We start from the raw sequence: 17,547 nt of genomic DNA, 5'->3' as shown, positions 1-17,547 counted from the left end.
TAATCCGAGGGTCGCGGGTTCGCGCCCGCGTCGCGCTAAACATGCTCGCTCTCCCAGCCGTGGGGGTGTATAATGTGACGGTCAATCCCACTATTCGTTGGTAAAGAGTAGCCCAAGAGTTGGCGGTGGGTGGTGATAACTAGCTGCCTTCCCTCTAGTCTTACACTGCTAAATTAGGGACGGCTAGCACAGATAGCCCTCGAGTAGCTTTGTGCGAAATTTCCAAACAAACAAAAAGACAAAAACGTAGCCCAAGAGTTGGCAGTGGGTAAGTGATAATTATCTGTCTTCCCTCTAGCCGTACACTGCTAAATTATGAACGACTAGCGCAGACTGTTCTTCAAATAATTTTAATTCTGCGACAACAGTCCTTACAAATTCCTTCAAGATAGTCAGTTAGTCGTTTACTTTCTCACGGAAACACTGTTCATATTTTGAGTGAAACTGACATTTAACTATTCAAAACAGTTATGTATTATAACATGTCATTTGATATAAGAAAACCTTGAATTTCTATTTGTTATAAGTAATAAATAATTAAACTAAATTAAATTAACTGAATTATGAAAGAGAAGATGTTCAAGGTGAGTGTGACAGGTGGGGTCTGGTTTTCTATTCGATAACTTTGAAACCAAAGTTGAAGACTATAAAAAACGTGATTTATCTGAGGAATGAGAATTTTAAAGAGAGTAATTAACATTTAATTTCGTACTTTATCAAGGGATGGTGAATAAAATAGGGATGATGACATGCTATGAGAAAATGTGTCGTGTGTCGCACAAGAGGAAATTCGGGATTCTTTTAAATAGTACGTTGTAGAATTAAGAACTTAAAACTTATATACTATAGAAGAAAATGGATTAGTGATGTCGATAAAACCCACTTGTAAATAAAAATATATATGTAAAAACGGCTCGTTTGGGTTGAGAAAATATTTTACGTAGAGGAGCTAACAACGTTTCGACCTTCTTCGGTCATCGACTTGTTCACAAAGAAAAAAAGAGAGAGGTAACTGACCGGAAGCTGACCACATGTTTGAAAGGGGTTGTGTAACTGAGTGTCGGAATGTAGAAAGCGATGTTAGATATTTGAATATATAATTTTATATTATTTATTTTATTATTTTTAATATAGGTATAAAGGTGTTCCTTTGTATTGGTTTATTTTGGGTTTAAGTTGTTGTATAAGTAAGGCTTCTTTAATTTTGCATTTGTTTATGTTTGTTTCTTTATTTAATATTTGAGTGTTTTCTATGGTTATGTTGTGTTTATTTGACTTGCAGTGTTCGAAAACGTGTGAAGGTGACTTTTTATGTTCTTTGAATCTGGTTTCCATTTTTCTACTTGTTTCTCCAATATAGAAGTCGCGGCAATTATCACACTATATTTTATAAATAATGTTGGTGTGGTGTTTGTCAGTGCAGTTTTTACATAGTATAGACCTTAGTTTTGTGCCTGGATTTTGAATAAATTTGGTATTAACTGGAATGTCATATTTTGTTACCAGTTTTTGCCAAATGTTGGTTATTTTTCTGCTGATGTCGGAATATATTGTATGCAGCAGTATATGGTTGGTGATTTTTTTTAATTCGTGGGATACATTTACTTTTGTTGGTTGATTTTGCTTTCTGTCTAGGTGTGTGCGTATAATGTTTTCTACGGTTTGTGGAGGAAACTTATTGATGTTGATGAAGTATTGTTTTATTTTGTCTAATTCGTCATTAATTTTATCTGGTGAGCATATTTTTATGGCTGTGTTTATTTGGTTTCTTAGTATGTTGAATTTTTGTTTTGTTTCATGTGCTGGTTCCAAGCAATGTATAGTCCAGTATGGTGATTTTTCGGTGGATTTCTGTTTTAAATTGTGTGTCGGTTCTTGTAATTTTGAGGTTAAGAAATGATATTTGCTTGCTTTCCTCCTCTTCACATATGAAGTTAATGTTGGGATGTAGAGCGTTAATGTGATTGAAAAAATTAAGTGTGTGTTCTGTAAATATGAATCCCGCAATCGTGTCATCTACATATCTGTACCAGTATAGTGGTGGATGTAATGCTGTGTTAATTGCTTGCGTTTCAACTTGTGTCATAAAAATATTGGCTAGAACTGGTGATAGTGGGTTGCCCATGCTTAGACCTTTGTTTATATATAGTTGTGATTGTTGAACATGAAGTTTGTCTTCATCGTGGGGAATTCTATGAGGGTTGCTAATTGATTGCCAGGAATGTCTATAGATGGGTTAGGATCTCGAATATAGAGTTCTAAGACTATCTTGCAGGCTTCAGTGGTTGGAACATCTATAAAGAGGGATATAACATCGAAACTGGCCATTAAGGCTTTATGATTAAGTTGATTTAGATTAGACTTGAAATTAAAAGAGTCTTTGATGAATGAGCTGTCTGATGTTACATATTTGGAGAATGCCCATGCTATGTATTTACCAAGATTGTGATTAAACGATTCATATGTGGACATTATTGGTCGTAATGGACAATCTGGTTTATGAGGTTTGGGGATGCCGTATATTTGTGATGTGCGTGAGTCGGTTTTATGTAGGTAGGAATAAATTGTTTGTGGAATTGTGTTGGCTTTTTTCATTTTTAGTAGTATTTTGTTTAGTTACGTTTCGTGTGTTTTTGTTAGATTTGTATGTATTGGTTTAAATTTGTTAGTGTCTGATAGGATTTTCTTCATTTTTTGGATGTATTCATTCGTGTTCATTATTACTATAGCGTTACCTTTATCTGCTTTTAGAATTTTTATGTTTTTGTCTTGTTTTAGGTTTTTAATGGAATTCATGTCTCTTTTTGTAAGATTGTTTTTTAGCTTTCTGTTTTGTAAAATTATGTTGATGGTCTTGTGAAAAAATTCTTTAAAAAATCGTTTAAGATGTTGTTTTTAAGTGTTTCTGGAAAATATAAATTTTTAATATTTCCTGGGAAGTTTGGCTGTTGGATGTCAATAAAATTGTCTAAGTTGTCTTCTTTCTGTTGGTTGTTTTCGGTTGTTTTCTTGTTTTTGTTTTCTGTAGAAAGTATCACAAGTCTCCTGGCTAGAACTTCTAAACATGTTTTGATTTCTAAGGTTGGAATATACCTTGGTGCTATTGCAAAGTTGAGTCCTTTTTTAAATAGACGTATCTCGTCTGTTTTTAATTGTCGGTCGGATCTGTTAATTATGAGGTTAGTCAACGGTTTTTCGTGTTGTCTCTTCTGTTGTTTGCATCTTAGTTTTTCTAGTTTTTTGTTGTTGCAGATTTTTTTGTCTCTGTCATTCCTAGTGTTCATTTGGTTTATGTTTCGTTATTTAAGTCCGTAAATCTCTGGTTTAATGCAGCATGCCAGTTGATGGTCTAGGTTCATTTTTTTGTTTTTGTAAGTTATGTAGGTCGAAACGTTGTTCGTTCCTCTACGTAAAGTATTTTCTCAACCCAAACGAGCCGTTTTTACATATATAAAAATATGGATTGTTAGCTAAGGTTTTAAGCAGTTCTAATTGTAATAGCATAAACGAAAAGTAGTTTAATAAAACTGTGAATGTAAGACACTAAATCTTTGTGTCATGCGCAGTAAAAAATACCTGGATGGATAATTCACATATGTAAAATGTTCCATCTAATTTTTCTCTGTGGTAGTCTTGCAGTATGAACAGTGTGGAATTTCTCTCCAATTTTTCATGAATTATAAATATTTCATATGTCCTATCTTATACTGATGTTTCAATTTAGTAATTGATTACGTACTTGGAACTGAAACGTGAAGATAAGAATTATTGTAGGCACCAACTAAATTTTTCAACAATGTGATGTACTTTTAAGTTCCATGATGAATAAAATAGCACCACATTCTTGTTTTCAGAGTACTATTAAAGCGTTCAACTGCAGACACTTTTGCTTCATTATGCATAGTAAAGAAGTGGACGAATTCTTCTCTGACATAATGCTGAAACAATCGATTAATAAATTCTGTTCCAGCATTAGTTTCAAACCTTCAAGGTTTTCGATCTTGTTTTAAATTTCTTTGGAGACTTTTACGAGTGTTTCACGTTTTTTATCATAAAATGGAACAATCCGCGTATATTTGAAAACCACATCAATACAAGTCAACAAATACCTAAACTGATTGTTATAGTGACTTAACTTAGATAGATCTATCAACTCATCCTGCCATTGTCAAGAAATTGTCACTTAATTTCTTGAAAATTTATACCTTATAGGTTTGTGCATATTCTACATACCTTGATGCCTTAAACCAGCCCTTGTCCTGATTTAGAGTGAAGTATTTACCTAATGTTTTTACCCAACCATGTATTCTACCATAACTAGCAGGATGTGTAGAATTATAATAAATATATTCTAGAGTTTTATTCACATTATACATTATTTACTACACGTGAGTAATTTGAACCAACATTTTCTATTTGATTTACTATCAACACTGTCGCTAGCAATAGTTGTAACTTAACTTTTACAGCATTCAAAGTTAAATCTCAAACAGTTTATGATATAACAGGATTTAATAGTTACAAACAGTCCATGACAAAAGTAAAGAAACAAATTATTATATAATAAGATGTTCATTTATTAAAAATGAATAATTTAGATGCATTTCACCGAGGTCTTTTAACAATACGATCTTGATTCATTATTACAACAATATGTCTGCATTTCCAACAACTTCTTTTGGAATATTCATATCGGATAATTATTCTTCAAACTTTACTCCATTTGGCAGGGTTATTTTTTTTCTATTTCCATAATACATTGTTGATCAGATCGATTATCTTGCTAGTGAGGTCAGATCTCTCACTAATCACTTCTTCTCGATCATTCCATATTACATCTCCACTTTTTAATAGTTAATAGTATTTCATCGATGATATCTAAATTTTGAGTGAGTTGGCAATTCGATTTTAATAGCTTGCAACTGAAAGGTTTGGTGGCATTGTTGCAGTTGATTTAACATCTTGGCTTTAGCAATTAAAATTGAGTATCATTATGTATGAAACAATTCACATCTTTAACTATAAAATTTAAACTTTTTGAATGTATTTTTCACAAGCTATAAAGTGAGTGTACCAGCTCTTCATGAACGGGAATCATTTGATGTACGTGTTACATTTTAAAGTGCAGCAGCTTCACCAATAGCCCATCCTGCCGAACCACCAGTTTAACATTCTCCACACGAGTTACGGGTTAAAGGCCATATCATCGAATTTGTTGACTCTCACTTCATTAAACTACTATTTTGTAAATTTATGTCATGAAATTTGGTATCAGTGTCTAAATTATAACTCAAGTTTTAGTATTATACATTATTTAATTTCTTAATATAAAAGTTAATTAAAAATACACCTAAACATCGATGTTTGTGTTTCACACGGAATATAGAGTACACAGCACTTGTTGAATTTAGATATTTTTATGTCAACGTAGAAATTCCATAGCTTCGTACGAATTAAGAATTCAAATTACTGATACTGACAAACTTTAATATAAAATAATAACCACCTATCTTTTCTAGTTGCTGAGATATCGTTCATGTACTGAATTGAATCAAATACAGTGGCTCCACTAACCTCTTTCAATTTATTGAATTGCTCCTTTACACACTATTCTATCTATGGCAGGTGAATAACCAATCAAAAGCTTAAAATGTCTTCCAAGTGTCTTCCTCAGCCATTTCAAGTGTTATGACGTCATTTTGTTCTTTCGACACGAAACTTCAAGTTAGTGAGTAGAGACTTTAGTCTGCTCGAAAGCTCATACTTTTTATATTCAAATACAGATTAATTATTAAGCTTAATAATTTATAGTGGAATTCTATGGTACTGATATAGCAATTTATGAATTTTTGACATGTATATATAAAACCAAGAAATCGTTTAGTTTTACATCCTCCACGCGAAAACTTTTATAAGATTTAGCAACTTAGGACAAGAAGTAAGCGAGTACAAAGATTTGGTTGCTGTGAATTTCGCACAAAGCTACACGAGGGCTATCTGCGCTAGCCATCCCTAATTTAGCAGTGACAGAATAGAGGGAAGGCAGTTAATCATCACCACTCACCACCAATTGTTAGGCTACTCTTTTACCAACGAATAGGGGAATTGAACATCACATCATAACGCCCCTACGGCTGAAAAAGCGAGCATGTTTAGTGTGACGGAGATTCGAACTCATGATCTTTGGATTACAATGTGAGTACCTTAACCACCTGGCTATGAGTACAAAGCTCATACTAGAAGAGATAATTGTTTGCTTTACTTCTTCATTTGCTATTCAATGAATATAAATTCAGGAACGTATTTGTAAATAGTATTAGAACAAATATATGTATATATATAAAGTATAATAACAGAAATGTGACTGCAATTTCAAAATGATAATCCTCTAAATGAATAATTTATATTTATCTTTATAACTTAAATTATGGGTAACTCATCCAGCATATTCTGTACGTTATTATTAAATGAATTTACAATATTTTTAAGAAGCTGCTCGTATGACTCCTCTTTGAAAGTTATATTTAAAAGGTCGTAGAGATGGCATTGCATTTTTTAATTTGCATCAAAGATTTTCTAACATTAAAATTATCTGCTCGATGATGTTTACTAGATGTCTGTTTAAGAAAATAAGTGTAGAAATACTTATATCAATCAAAGCCAATATAATTATTTCTTAATACTGTTATAAAAACACTTATCCAAGTGTCACTATCATTGGACGTTTCATTCCAGGCTGTTTTCCATGATACGTGATTACTCTCACTCGTTCTATCTAGACAGAATAAATGTAAGCTGATTGTCAAGCTTTTATACAGTGCAAATGAACAGCAAAAGGTACACATTATAAATCACATGGCATTTTCTTTTAACCTGAGATTACGTCCCGTGGAAATCATTTTGAGAGCCTGAACATGTGTAATTTCTCTAATTTGTAGTTACATAGGATGGGATAACACAACCATGCCTATAATTAGCAAGTATCATTTATTGTTGGTAGTTAGTGTCACGTCCTGATTGTAGACAGAACAAATGTAAGCTCTTTCACAACTCTTTATATATATATATATATATATACTCTTCAAAAAAAGAAACGCAAAAGGCAAAATATGAGACAAATTGTTAACAAGTTTATTCCGAGTAGTTCTGTATGACATGTGTGAAACTTTGCACATTCACTGCTGAACATCCAAAGTCTGCAAAGGCGAAGTCCATGCTCACTAGGTGAAGTTTAACGTCACTCAACGTCAATAACGAGTATGCCCCCCGTGAGTATCAATAACTGCTTGGTATCTCCTGCCCATGGAAGCGATGATATGACGAATCACATCCTGTGGAATGGCTGTCCACTCAACCTGCAAGGCTGCTGCAAGCTGAGGTAGAGTCTGCGGTTGAGGTTGTCGCCGTCGCAGACGTTGGTACAACTCGTCCCAAAGATGTTCGATGGGGTTTAAATCAGGTGATCTGGAGGGCCAGGGAAGAACGTTGATGTTGTGGTGTCTCAAGAAGACAGTGGTGAGTCGGGCTGTGTGAGGACGGGCGTTGTCATGTTGAAAAACGTCGTTGACGTTCACCATGGCGGGTTGCACATGGGGCCTAAGAATCTCGTCGACGGTTGCGTACGGTCTGATCGGAAATCTTACGCAGCAATGGTATGGTTGAGGCAGTAGACGTCGCAGTGGTGGTCCTATCCCAAAGGTGACGTAACCGGATGTTGCGATCTCGTGCGGGCGTGGTCACACGAGGTCTGCCAGATCGTGGACGGTCACGAGTTGATCCATGTTGTTGGTGACGATTACATAGCCTGGTGATGGTGCTTGGGTAGACATTCACAGCTCTGGCAACATCTGATCAGGATTCGCCTACTTCCACCTCGACCAATGGCGTTGTTTCGTTGTGCTTCAGTCAGTCTTGGCATAACTGTATTGCGTGTCGGTGGCTTAACACTGAGCTATGGAAACCGAGAACCCGTCACTTTTATAGGGATTTTGCACATGTTGCACTTGCATAACATGCAAATCTCTCAAACAACTTCATTGGACACGAATGCGTTTTGGCGAAAAATCCGATGTTTTCCTCCGTTTTCAAAGTGCACAACTTTTATTGTCATTTTGGTCTGGCAATCAGTGCCTTAACACGTGTAACATCACATACTCTGAGCTTGTAACGTTATTACATATATTTCTCTTTAAAATAACAAAACTATCCCTTTTGCGTTTCTTTTTTTGAATAGTATATATATCCCACAGGAAGCAATGTCCTGCTTTTATTCTATATTTATCTTTCATTATTTTCATTACATGCACAATAACCACTGTTTTTTACACTATAATTATACTTTATGAAACTAGACTACATCCTTTTAAATCTATAATTATCTTTATTTATTATCAATAATTAGCATCACATCATGACAATACGTTATTACTCAACATATATAGATCTCGTTGATTCATGTGAAACTCAAACCCTGCTTGTGATTAATATTAGTAATTGGCGTCACATTATTTTCAAATTATAATTATCTTCAATTATTATCCATAATTGGGGTAATGTCCTGTAATCATCTGTTACTTCTTTAGCTCTGTCTGCTAAGGTATTATTTACTGTGCATCTCACGAGGTTTTAGTGGCTTACATTTACCATTTTATTAAACTACATTTTATATGCATTATACAAATTAATATAACATAAAATCGTAGCTAATAATCCATAATTTAGTATTATATAAATTTTAAGTTCATACTTTTAAAAGTCGATATTTTAAAAAATTGCGAATTTCCTCTGTCAAGAGAAAAGTGAAGATTTTCCTTCAGGTATCCTATTTTCTATTTTTTATTTAACAACTCTCCAATAAGTACGATATCTAACGTAAATTACTCACTGTAAAATATCATTGCTCAAATAAACTAAAGGTTTTATAGCTTTCAGTTTTGTTTGCTTTCAAAGCAGGCCCAGCATGGCCAAGCGCGTTAAGGCGTGCGACTCGTAATCTGAGAGTCGTGGGTTCGCATCCCCGTCGCGCCAAACATGCTCGCCCTTTCAGCCGTGGGGGCGTTATAAAGTGACGGTCAATCCCACTTTTCGTTGGTAAAAGAGTAGCCCAACAGTTGGCGGTGGGTGGTGATGACTAGCTGCCTTCCCTCTAGTCTTACACTGCTAAAGTAGGGACGGCTAGCACAGATAGCCCTCGAGTAGCTTTGTGCGAAATTCAAAAACAAACAAACAATGCTTTCAAAGCCATCAAATAAAAAATCAGACCCCTCTAGTGACACACACCTGTTATATTATCTCTTATGGTTTGTACATAGCTCCCTCTCTTTGTTATCAATAACCTGAAGAGAAAATTTCAACTCCTATAATACAATACACTATAATACAAGCTTTTCCGTGGAAAAGGTAATGACTGGTTTGGATGAAATTGTAATGGCTTTTTTCTCAGAAGTACAAAGCCAGAAAAATTATAATAATCACTTTATGTATGTTATGTTCTTTGGTAAATTATTTAATGAAATAAAATTATTTTGTGAATTACTACGATTAATATACAAATATAGTTAAGTGTCATCGATAATCAATAGCAATTAGAAAAGAATATTGGGTAAATACTTAAGTTTTCTAGGTTTATTATTTATTTATTAATATAAAAGTAACTGAAATATAAAAAGGGGATTTTTTTAGGTTAGTTAAGATTAGATTAGGTAAAATAAATAATTATATGATAAAAATGTTTCATGAGACACGCACGCGAGCAGCTCATAGTAGCTCGTAGGAAATACAATTTGATAGTGTAACCAAAGTGGTTTACAACTTATAATGGAGCAAATATCAGCTAGACACGGTAAAAAGAATAATAAAAGAATAAAAGTTAATTATAAATAGACGTATACTGTATATTTGTACAAAAGTGATGGGCTTGTAACTGTGTTTTTCAATTAAGATGGAATAGTTAGCAGAACTTAATGTTTATTTTAGTATTTTACAGTATGGTATATTTTTAATGGCGATTTTAGGATTATATATGTGAGCCAACTGAATAATGGTTACATGCCAGAAAATTGGGACTTGTCTAATGCTATTCCTCTTTTCTAGAACGGTTATAAAATTTGTTCCAGTAATTATAGACCTATTAGTCTTACTTTAGTTACAGAAAAAGGTTTCGAAAATTTACTAAGAAATGCTTTGCAATGTCTTCTGGTAAAATATAAAATTTTATTGAATAGTTAGTTTGGTTTTGATAGAGGAAAGTCTTATCTTCCTAATTTCTGACATTCTTTGAAGAGATTACTACTTATGTATGAGAGAGTGAAGGTGAGGATGTAGTATATCTGGATTTTCAAAAAGCATTTGTCAATATGCCACAAAAGAGGCTTGTTAAAAGTTATCTCTGTATACGTGTGGAATAGGTTACCTCATTAACGTGTTCAGTGCCGTAGACGAGATAACTCGTCCAAGCTGATCGGTAACACAGTGCCACGGACGAGTTAATTCGTTCTCAATAATACCTAACTTCAATGCTAGATGTCAGCACCATACATGCATTTGACCTACTTACAAATTGTTTCACTCATGATCCAAAATGGAGTCACGAAAAAGTTACAAAATGAAGAAGCATTAGTGTTGTATTGTAGCAACTGAAATACTTGGCAGTCAGTAGGTTAAATTAGACACTAACTAGATGGAAGAAAGCAAATAGTTCTTATAAATGAAGTTCATTGAAATTGTATTAATTTTATAAGTGAGGTACATCAGGGTTCAGTGTTAAACAGGTTCTTTGCTCTTTTTATTTTACATTATTCACATAATTTAAGAAATGATCACTAAATTATTGATATTTGCTAATGACCTTAACGTCTTAAATATTGCTAGCTGTGAGAAGGATGCCACAGTCTTACAAAATAATTTAAATTATTTGGTGAGTTGGGCAAATAAGTGGAAGATGGCTTTTAATTATAAAAAATGCAAGGTAATGCATGTAGGATATCACAATTTGAATTATGAATATACTTTTGCTGAAAATAAATTTAACAGTATTATAGAACAAAAAGATTTTTGTGTCCTGGCTCATCAATTTCTTAAGCTATCCAAGTAATGTACTATTAATAGTTGCAAGGCAAACTGGATTTTAGTTAATAAAATTAGTAAGATTTTGAATAATAAAGAGGTTATAATGTCAGTGTATAAATCATTGGTTAGGCCACATTTGGAGTACTGTATTCAGTTTTGGGGTTCTTACTTCAGAAGAAATATTAAATTCTTAGAAAGTCTTCAAAGAAAGGCCACGAGAATGTTATTTGGGATGGAAAAGTTATTACATGATGAACTGATGATAGGCTAAAATCTTTGAACTTGTTTTCTCTTGAAAAAGAATAGTTAGAGAAGATGTGATTGAAGTATTTCAGATTAATAAAGGAACAGTGAGGATTTATGCATCTTTTTCATATATAAGGTGAGAATGGTAAGACTATGGGGACACAAATATAAAAGTAATCTTCAGCTAAGACAGCTTTATTTTTCTAACAGAGTGGTTAGCTTCTGGAACGAGTTATATTGCATTTGGTGGATGCAGTTAATTTAAAGGAGTTTAAAAGAAAGAAAACTTTGGAGTGTTTTTAATTATGTTTTCAGAGCTTACTTTAATTTAATGGTCAAAACACCCTATATAGACCAAAAGGTTCTTTGCTGTTCTTTAATGCTATATTATAATAAACTTGCCATTTTAAAAGCTAAATTAGGAATATTTTCTCATATTTCTACACTAATTCCAACCTTATCGGAAAAAAAATAGGAATGTATAACAACAAATTTAAACAAACCCTGCTTCTTTCAGTAAAAGATCAAACTTACGATTCTGCATTTTATAACAACAATTTATACCTTACCCGTTAGCTTAAAGTAAAATACACTGGTCACGATTTCAGATACTAACTATAAACCATCTTTTTACCCTTTGAGACCCCTTGGAGATAAAAGTAATACAAATTTATAAAAGCTATCTTAAACATTAGGACATTAAGAGTGAAAACAAAAAACAATATATTTGGTACAATGAAAGATAATGTCTTTATTATATATTTCAGCCAACCAATTTCGGTAACACATTAACACTGATGGTAACATACCTTCTATTTTGCATCTAAAGCTGATAAGGTTAGTCACCGCCATCCTTTATTTTGAACTACTGATCAGAAGTAATGCAATAAGTCACCAATATCATACCAACGACCATCCACACAAATAAATTGAATGCCACTCTTATCACACATCTATAACTTAAAGTACAGGGATTATTTTGTGTTATCGCACAGATCTTAACCCTTGTCTCCAGCTCAGACATTCAGAGCTCTATTAGAGGACAATATTTCCCATAAAAAAGAAAAACAAAATTAAATCAGAATCAAATACCTCATATCAGAAACAAACTTTGGAAATGAAACTTACATCTCAGCCATGGAATGCATTAAAATCACTATATCAAATGAAAAAGTCAGTAAAACCATATTCAGTATAGATCAATATAATATTTTGAACAACAAATTAAAAATGACAATAAAATTTAGCGTTAATGAAGTTGTATGTTTATTCCTACCGTATTTAACAACTAACAAGTGTTACATGTTTTGCTTTCCTTGAGATGAATTGGTTTTGTTACAGTTTGTTTATTGTAATACAAAAAACTACACAATGGGTTATTTACGCTCTGATCACCTCAGGTATGGAAATCCATTTTTTTAGTGTTGTTTGTTTGTTTTTGAGATTTGCGCAAAGCTACACAAGGGCTACCTGCGCTAGCCGTCCCTAATTTAGCAATGTAAAACTAGAGGGAAACAACTAGTTATCATCACCCCCGCCAACTCTTGGGCTACTCTTTTACCAATGAATATTGGGATTAACCGTCACATTATAACGCACCCATGGCTGAAAGGGCGAGCAAGTTTGATGTGATGCGAATTCAAACACGCGACTCTCAGATTGCGAGTCGAGTGCCTTATCCATCTGGCCATACCAGGCCTTTTAGTGTTGTAATTTGCTTTTGCTTAATTTGTAGTTCAAAACAAAACTACATAGTGAACAATCTATATTATGCCTAACAGGGGTATTATAATACAGTTTTTAGCATTATAAGTCTTCAGATATCCAAGAATCGCGGGTTTGAATCCTCTACACACCAAACATGCTCGTCCTTTCAGCCGGGGGGCTTTATAATGGTACGGTCAATCCCACTATTTGTTGGTAAAAGAGTAGCCCAAAAGATGGCGGTGGGCGATGATGACTAGCTACCTTACATCTAGTCTTACACTGCTAAATTAGCGACGGCTAGTGCAGATAATTCCCTGTAGCTTTGCGCTAAGTTCAAAACAAACCAAGTCTTCAGACGTATCGTTGAGCCATTCGGCTTCAATGTTATAAGCCCCCTAATTTACCGCTGAGCTACTGGGAGATTGGGGACGTTTTGTAACAGAAGCCGTAAATTATTAATTACATTTTTCATATTTTAAAATCTAGAAAATAGATGACACTGCCTATACTTGCAGTTTCAACGCTACTTCTAACGTCAGTATAATCAGCAGAGAATGAAATTTTGAATCTTTCCTTGAAAAAACGGGATTAAATTTGTGCACTATTTTTAAAAAATCAGTAATACTCTTTTAGTGATTTAATATTATAAAGGCGTTTATCTTTTTCCAGCTCTTTTTAATACCATATTATCATAACCATTCAACAAGAGATAGTTTACGAAAAATTAATTTTAAAAACTCCTTTAACCTATTACTTTTGATCATATTACTAAACTTGAATATCATATACCAGACTGTTTTTCATAATAGAGATTGACCATTTGTTCTTCTTTATTATTACTTGTTTTTACTAATAATATTTCACCAGCCTACAGATAAAAAATGGCTGTGAGTATTGTAATAACACATGGGAAATATTACTAAATGCATCATTGCGCTTTGTGTAGAGTAGTTTTTAAGTTTATTTGAATACCTAGCAAATAACGGCGTTTTATGTGGCCTGTGGTTTATATGGACCCTCATGTACATATATATAGCTGCGCGTGGGTCGCGGATGTAATTTAATGTTTATATGACAGGAATGACACGAGCACTCTACCAATTATTAACTTATTGTTGCAACTGCAGTGATGTTGCGACAGGATAACATTTTTTGTTGTTTTTTCACCACAGCGTCATTGATTTAGATCATGTTACACAAATTTCTAGACGTCCTTCCACTACTGAATTTTAAGCAGTAGTTTAAAAGCGAGCACCAAGCTAAGTTTCGAACATCGAATCGGCAATAACGGTGATGGCTGGTAAATGTGAAACTATAGCCAACACTACGTGATTTGGAATTTTATACATCCTGCAGGTAGAACAGCCATCCATTGAAGCTGAATATAAGGAGTGTCAAGAATCGTGTAAGCTGGAGATGGTGTAAATCATGGCAATTCTAAGCGAAAGTAATAAAAAATTTTGTAGCTATAAATTTTGCTTAGAAAATATTTTGTTTCAGATAAAGGGTTGTAGAAGTATAACAACAAAAACTCATTCAAAAATTTAGCCCAGCTGGGAAATGTGCCCAGCTGCAGTCAAACTGTGACCAGTCATACAATTGCATGTGATTACATGTAAAACTCATGTGGTTACAAAATCCTGTCCATGCACTATTCCGATATAGTTCAGGAGTCCCTTTAATTCGGTCTTTAGAAGTAGACTCCTTATATATCCCAATATCCCATCAAACGCTTAACAAGACCTTCCTAGGGTAGAGGTCCATTTTGGGTTGTGCTTTAGCCAGTTTACCTGTACATTTTCTGTGGTACATTTTCATCTCCAATCACTAACCTGTCCAAAAAAGATGAGTTACGTTCACCAGAGTGCAGAGAAGTGCAAATGCCCACTCTTGCTCTAAGATTAGCTTCTGTCAAATCATGGGGACCCATTTTACAAGACTTGACACCTTTTCAAGCTGTTGCAAATGACGGTGAACTGTTGAATTGGTTGAATAAGGCTTCTGTGCAAGTTCTTCAGCTGTTATAGCAAAACCTTCATCAAGTACAGCCAGCAGCAAGTCGTCATTGTACTCAACAGGACGGCCCGAACGTGGCGCATCACTTAAGCTGTAGCGACATTATTTTGACTTCTAAAACCACCTTCGACAATTTCTTTCATTGAGAGACTCCACACCATACACACTTTGAATGTTTCATGTAATTTCTGCTACACTATTGCCTCTTTTAAACCCATAAAGCATTAATCTTCATAAGGGTTTATTTGATTAATGATCTGAAAAAGTGAATTTTGGTTAGTTTCTTTCATTTTTTTTCTGAACATTTTTATACACATTCTACTACATAGTTTAGTCATTAAAGCCTTCTACAAAGACAGAAATGACGATGCAATATCTGTATCAAATTTCCAAACATTACTTGTGGGATGGTCTGATATATTACAAGTATATACATAATATGTGGTATGTTGAGCACTATGCATCACAGTGATAATGCAGTATCACTATCAATGACAACGTTGCCGCAATGATATCCGAATCATTAGTCATCCAATCTGCATGAAGTGCAACCAAAGACCGTTATTGTTTCCCGAGAAAGCATCATGCTCCAGCTACACATTTCATTTAAAAAAACACTGTTTTAACTAGGACTATATTGCTATTATACAGATTTATATTCATGTCATTACCACCCACCGCCAACTCTTGGCTACTCTTTTTCCATCGAATGGTGGGATTGACCATCACGAAATAACACCCCTACGACTAAAAGGACGAACATGTTTGGTGAGAGAGGGATTCAAACCCGCGACCGTAGGATTATGAAACGAGTGCTTTAACCAGTTGGCCATGATGAGTCCGACGAAAGACAGAATAACCAAGAAATTTACTTTAAATATTTATCGCTTCCTCATGTGCTTAATGACGCCTTACGAGCGCGTAAGGCGTGCGACTCGTAATCCGAGGGTCGCGGGTTCGCGCCCGCGTCGCGCTAAACATGCTCGCCCTCCCAGCCGTGGGGGTGTATAATGTGACGGTCAATCCCACTATTCGTTGGTAAAAGAGTAGCCCAAGAGTTGGCGGTGGGTGGTGATGACTAGCTGCCTTCCCTCTAGTCTTACACTGCTAAATTAGGGACGGCTAGCACAGATAGCCCTCGAGTAGCTTTGTGCGAAATTCCAAAAAAAACAAAACAAACAAAACAAGACAACTTCTTTCAGTGGTAAAACAAGCCAGCAAGTAGGTTCAAGATATTTTGTTTTACATAATTCTTTCTAATAGTACAGGTTTAATAATTGTAATTAACACGCAGTGATAAAAGATTGTTATTAATATTGTATGATTTTATTGTAATTTACACGATCGAAAATACGAAAAAGTAGGAAAACTTGCTTTGTATATTTATCACTTCCTCTTGTGGTAAAAAGCGTTTAATGGCGGCTTTTTTCAGTGGTAAAACAAGCTAACCAGTGAGTAGTTTCAAGATATTATTTTATTGTTTTGCATAATTCTTTATGCTATTATAAGTTCCGTAATTATAATTAATACGCTGTGAGATATATTTTTATTAATGTTGCATAGTTTATTTTTATAGCGGTGTATCAACATGCGAACATCTAATTCCTTGATAACTATATAATATAGAATTATAATAATAATAATTTAAGCTCAGTTAATTTATATTATAATTTTACTGTGGTAGGCCTAGTGCGGAAATCACTGCAATAACTTGAAGAAGTTATGGTGGGTATGATTTTCCAAAATTCGTGCGGTGAGGCATATACTTGAAGATGACTGTGAAGTTCACTCATAGTTATTACGATAAACATCATTTTGTGAACGTATTTTTCTTTTTAATATTTCTCATCTGATATTAATCCTGTAAGTTATAAACTAAGCACTTTCAAAAGGTCTACCTTAGGCACTTTTTCAAAGTGTTTAGGTTATTGGGATTTTATCGTTTTATATTAAGACTTCTTGAACCCACGTGTCTTACTGACATTATGAATCTCATGTTGTGCTATTTCTTGTATTACTATATAGCATTATAAGTGATATGTTGGTGGTAATACTGTTGTGATAATGTGGTCAAAAAAATACTACTAATAGTGGCAGTACTACTATAGTACTATTAGTTGTAATATAATTTGTAAAATTGCCTTTTAAACAGGAAGTTGAAGGTGAATTTCATGGCAAATCTTTTGATATTTGGCCTGATAAGTTAAATTTGAAGGACACTGGAAGATTCAATAATGTACAGTCAAAGCAAAAATCATTAGATACATGACCAATATAGTGTACTGTGTTATTTTAGCACAATGACACTGGGGTTAGTTGCACATTATTTGATTATTTTTTATATTTTGTTGTTTCAAATAAATGTTTATTATTGCAGGTTTATTGGAATTCCAAATCATTTTCTGAGATCATTATATCTCTTTCACAAATAATGTTGATTAGCACATAGATTCAGGATGAAATATCTTTTGAACCAGTTTGTTTAAAAGAAGTTTGTATCTGTGTAAAAAA

The 17,547-nt window shown here is 33.9% G+C and overlaps 2 protein-coding genes across 7 annotated transcripts in view; one reads left to right on the top strand and one right to left on the bottom strand.

The window, feature by feature from the left end:
• The window catches only part of LOC143245575 (uncharacterized), a 38,783-nt gene that overhangs the window by 2,911 nt on the left and 18,325 nt on the right, over nucleotides 1-17,547 (bottom strand). The gene's annotated exons all lie outside the window — the stretch shown is intronic.
• Nucleotides 16,239-17,547, top strand: part of LOC143244763 (uncharacterized) — a 59,984-nt gene continuing 58,675 nt past the window's right edge. The window contains exon 1 of one of the 6 annotated variants that reach the window (XM_076490038.1): nucleotides 16,239-16,257. The gene's annotated coding sequence lies outside the window, so the exon portion shown is untranslated. Of the gene's footprint in view, nucleotides 16,258-16,359; nucleotides 16,488-16,653; nucleotides 16,762-17,547 lie in introns of those variants that run through there. The other 5 variants (XM_076490035.1, XM_076490040.1, XM_076490036.1 and 2 more) reach the window with 5 other exon arrangements.

Source organism: Tachypleus tridentatus, chromosome 2 (genome assembly GCF_004210375.1).
Source record: "Tachypleus tridentatus isolate NWPU-2018 chromosome 2, ASM421037v1, whole genome shotgun sequence".
In the NCBI taxonomy this organism is placed as follows: Eukaryota; Metazoa; Arthropoda; class Merostomata; order Xiphosura; family Limulidae; genus Tachypleus; species Tachypleus tridentatus.
This window is presented reverse-complemented; position numbering and strand designations above follow the sequence as displayed.